Below are 5,301 nucleotides of genomic sequence, written 5' to 3' on the forward strand. Positions count from 1 at the left end.
GTTGTGTTAGTTGTTCATTAATTATTAGTATTAGGAAATTCGATCAAGATAACTAGTCATACTACAATTCGGTAATCAATTCATTAATTCATTGAACTTCTAATAAATCAAACATAAAAACTTGGGGGATTCGTATTTTAGTGGAAGTACTTCTTGTTTATTATTTCCATTTAATTCATTAGTTTTGTTGATTAATTAAGCATTAAAATTAGTTTAATTTTGTTTACACAAAAACCACCTGTTAATTTACTATTATAAATTTAATTAACATTTGGATTATTTGATCTAAACCATCAAGTTCCCTTTTTATATCATTTCTTACCTTAAACTATATTACTTCACGACTTGGTACATTGCTTATTTGTGTTTAAAAGTAGTTGTGATTAGATAGAACTTTATAAATTTAAAACTAGTGTATAAATAAACACATCAGTTTTCTATGTGTGAGTTGGGTCATATAACTTCCTTTTGTTAGTTAAAAAAAATCTTACTTAATTTATGTATTTGTCAGTATAAATTCAAGTTTCTTTACGTTCCGACGTAAATTTTGTGTACATTTTCATGTTTGTTTTTATGTATGTTTCTTACGTATGAGCTGGATCACATATAACACATTTTCATTTGACGACATAAATTAGATTTGGTCAGTGGTACCAACCTTATATATTTATCTACTAGCAATTGCAACAACACCTAAATTTTATCAATACAATTATCAAAATTCAACTTATAAAATGGATTGACCATGTTATAACATGCGTTGAGTAAGTTACTAATTATGTATCAAAATACAATTGTGAAATGGTTTATGATGACTTTTGTAAACCAAAAGCAATTAAAATAAATAGTCTAAGGAATAAAAGGAAAGAAAAGACACATGAAGTGCTAATGATCCCCGTTAATAAGGCTACATGGAGTCGACTTGTCAGGAGTGAGGTGAATTCGGCAAGCACCGAGCCATGAAATTTGCATGTCGAGCTCGAAGCCCAAACTCAATGGTCTTTCTGATGATGAGAGAGTATGTGCCACTTTTTAAATTTTAAAAATTATACCATTTTTTTCAAAAATATACCCGTTTTTCATAAAAAATTTCAAAATTTAACCATTTTTCAATCATTATAAATACCAAAAACTAAATAATTTTTTAACACACAACAACCTTCAATTTTTCACTCAAACGTTCTTATTTTGTGAAAAATGGCTTCCTCTAATTTCTGATACAACCCAAAAACTCAAAGAATAAACAAAAAAATACACAAAGTACAACCAATTCAAACCCTTCATCACATATCTTCTTCCAAAATCAAATGGTTTGCTGTATTTTTCACCTCATAGTTTCCATTATCGCGGATGCAGAAGTTGTGTTGGTTCTTGTGTGGGTATATGTTTTGGAAGACCCAAAAATTGAGAACAACGAAGATGCACCAACTTTTTATACTTACAAGGCGTTTTCTCTTTGAAACGAATGTTGGAAACTATAGAAAACAAATCAAGTTTTCTCGAAGTGGAGGAATACCCACAAAGTTCTTTTTTTTAACAGCTACGTTTTATAAAAAACGACACTAGCAAGAAGCTAGCGAGAAAAAACAATAACAAAGCGCCTTACATAAGTGGATTTTTCATCCATTGAATCCAATTGAAATTTTACATCTATTACTCCTATTAGTGAACCAATTAAAGCATGAATAATGATACTTTAAAAAATATCACCCTTACGCATCTTGAACGTTTAAAACAAAACATTGTTCCGATATTGCCACAACACCTAAATAATCGTGACACAAATAACTTCTAGCACATTCTTCTTTTTCTTCTTTATTCTTAAGAAATCAACCCAAATAAACAACTCCAACACATCATAAAACAACGGAAATGGAAGATCCAGCCACTTAAAAATCATGCCCCAAATCGTATTGGCTATTTCACACTTCATAAACACATGACTACAATATTCACTCTGAAGAGAGCACATAGCGCATAACATAGAATGAATATTAATGCCTCTTTCCACCAGTTTTTCTCTACTCGGAATCTTAACATGATATTTGCGAGTGTGAAGTGCAAGCAGCAAAGTGGAGCGAACGATGAAACTATATTACAGAAAAGATCTAGCTCTTTACCAGTATGTAAGGGGGACATTTCAAAAGTGGTAAGATATTCAAACTCCGAATCATTAACAAGTGGTTCTAAAAGAACCAAAACATCTGCACTCATAACCAATCTTCGGATACTCATATACCTTAATGAAGATGAGCATATCAAGGTTCCAAAAGATAGTCGTCTTATGGGCAGAGACCAAACAACACGAAAGGGTAAAGGGGTCGCAAGTAGTTTGAGTGACATCGATAAAATGACAATCGAGATCGACAACTTAAAAACTATTTTGGAGCAATACTTAAATGTAGCAAAAGAGAAGAAAAAAACTCATGACATAAAAATTTTAATGAAATATATTACTCATTTACCGAACGCCAAAAAAAGTGCCGTTAAATGCGTAAGGCGATGTTACAAAAAAAATATAATTTGTTTAATCGCAGTTTCAATATTTATGTTTCATATTTTTAATGTCGTTGTTTTAATTTTCCTTTGTAAGTGTTATTTTGATTTTTCTTTCAAGTTAATAAAGTTTTAATTTTTACATAAATTAATTTGTTTACATCTATTACTTTTATAAAAATTAATTTTAGTTTTAAAAAAAAAAATATGTTGCATGACAAAATCGGCAAAGTATAAAAATATTGGACGAATCCTAACATGTCTACATGACAAAAAAAAATAAATAAAAACACTATATCCATGGCTTATCAGAAAAAAAATAAAAAGTAAAAAAAGCAAACAAATCAATAAATAAATAAAAATAAAAAACCGTGTCATAGCTTTCATGTGTCCCGAAAACACATATAATTGACCAACTGACCAAGACTTTACAAATGGATCTACACATATCAATCACCAAGTGCAGCCGATTTTTTTTGAACTCTTTTCTGTTTGACTTTACCCTTGTCATACCTAACAACCTCATAGGTTTATGTTATAAATGTTTTATACGATTCGATATAACATTAGCAATTTAACTACATGATTTGCAGATTTTGTGTTATTATATTAAATCAACCGTTATACCTACCATTAACTACCATAATGATGGGTGTCACATCACACCAGAAGTACTAAAAGCTTGGTATACCCACCACCATAATCCTTTTATTTTTTGATATATATATATATATATATATATATATATATATATATATATATATATATATATATATATATATATATATATAAGGTTAGGTTATTTTGTTTTTAGTAACTGTTGTGTGCCAGAATACACAGATATGGATCATTGAATAGAATATAATCAAAGGTCATGATCTGAAGGTCCATGATAGTAGAATAGGATAACATATACTATATAATCACACAAATTTCGGCATAAGGGCATTTTAGTTAATTAACCTATATTAAATAAGAAATTTTCGGATTTTTAGGGATAAGTAATTCTTTTATTTTTAAAATTTTGAATATTTTAAATTAATTCAAAATTAAAAATCCAACATTATTCTGTCAGAATGATAGAATGATAACCATACACTAGTAAATATATTTTTCGATTTTATTCTGTCAGAATGAAAGAATATCAACCATAAACTCGTAAATAGATTCTGAAAAGAATACACAAAATCAATTCTTGAACCAATAATATACCAAATAATTACATTGTATTATTGTGATTCATTAAATAATAACAACATTCTGTAAGAAAAAGTAAAAAAACATCAAAATTTAACAAAAACACTAATCTATTCTTAGAGAATATTAATTGTAAGCAACACTTTATACATTGTAGCATAACACATTCTAGTATAATACACTCTCGTTGTCTATGTTTTCTTCCTTCTCCACATCAATGTTAGCCTCTTCAAAACATAAATCCACAAAAAAAAACATAATCAAGTTTCAAAAATTAAAAAATTCAATGCATTCTAAGAGAATAAAAACAATAAATTCTGACAGCATGTATTAAAGACTATAAAGTTTTGTCAGAATATAGTAGAAAATAAAAACTATAAATTATAACAGAATGTAGTAGAGACTATAAACTCAACCGTAAAGTATCACAAATTCATTACCAATTAAACAAATATACTTGTTATTAACAATTATTCTCAAATATTCTAACAGAATACATTTATATAAATAAATTCTAATAGAATACATTACAAAATTCAAGAGTTGTGATTGAATACAAAATTCAAGAGTTGTGACTGAATACATAATTCAAGAGTTGTGATTGAATCATCAACACACATCTGCATTCATTCGCAGTCATGAATTCAATAAACAAACACACATTTGCAATAGAGTTGAAATTATTTTGTAAATAAATCACAAGGAGGGTTAAATGTAAATAAAATAATTATTAGTTTAGGCTATTAGGACCAGTATAAAAATCATTTGTAGGAGAGGGTTTGTTTTGCACAAATTAATTGAAGTTTATTGAGTTAGGGACTAAATTTGTCATAGATTTTGAAATTGGGAGTTTGGTTTAGTTGATAAACAGGAGGAGACTTTCCTCCTGTGTCGACCTCTATGTGCGACTAGTAACAAAATAAAATCGTTTTGTGTTTTATATTAATCGACGAAGTATACAAAAAGAAAATAGAGGTATGTGAGGTTACCTTTAACTGAAATGGGTGGCTGGAGGTGGCAGAATAGCAACAGCCAGCGGGCGGCGGTGGTGGGGCGTTTAATGATAACGGTGGAGGCCAGCAGCCTCTTGCTGCCGGACAAAGTCAAGTGAGGTGGAGGACTTCTCAAAGACGCATCACAATAGTAATGGAGCGTGTTGGCGGTGATTTTCCATTGAAATAGAGGGGTGGCAGTGGAGTGCTCGGTGGGGGCAGTGGGTGAAGTTAGAGGCACAATTAGCGCGTACATGTGGAGCATGCCAGGGGCAAATGGTGGACGAATGCGATGCAGTGGAAGAAATTGGAGGCGGCTACAATTATTGAGCAAGTCAGAGGCGGCGATCAAAGTGGATCTGGAGAGAGGCGACGACACGAGATGTTGGTAGGCGAATGGTTGACAGAATTTCAATTAAATGACTAGATTAAATATATTTATTTTATTTCCTTCATTATAGGATTTCAATTAAATGATTTACTTAATTAAAAGTACAAAACGTCCAAAATACCTTTAAATGATTTATTTAGTTATTTATTATTTCTTGAATTCTCATTGGTGTATTTAGGCACACAATAGTTGCTAGAAACATTTGAACCTGGCTCTCTCTCTCTC

This window comes from Lactuca sativa, chromosome 5, assembly GCF_002870075.4.
Source record: "Lactuca sativa cultivar Salinas chromosome 5, Lsat_Salinas_v11, whole genome shotgun sequence".
In the NCBI taxonomy this organism is placed as follows: domain Eukaryota; kingdom Viridiplantae; phylum Streptophyta; class Magnoliopsida; order Asterales; family Asteraceae; genus Lactuca; species Lactuca sativa.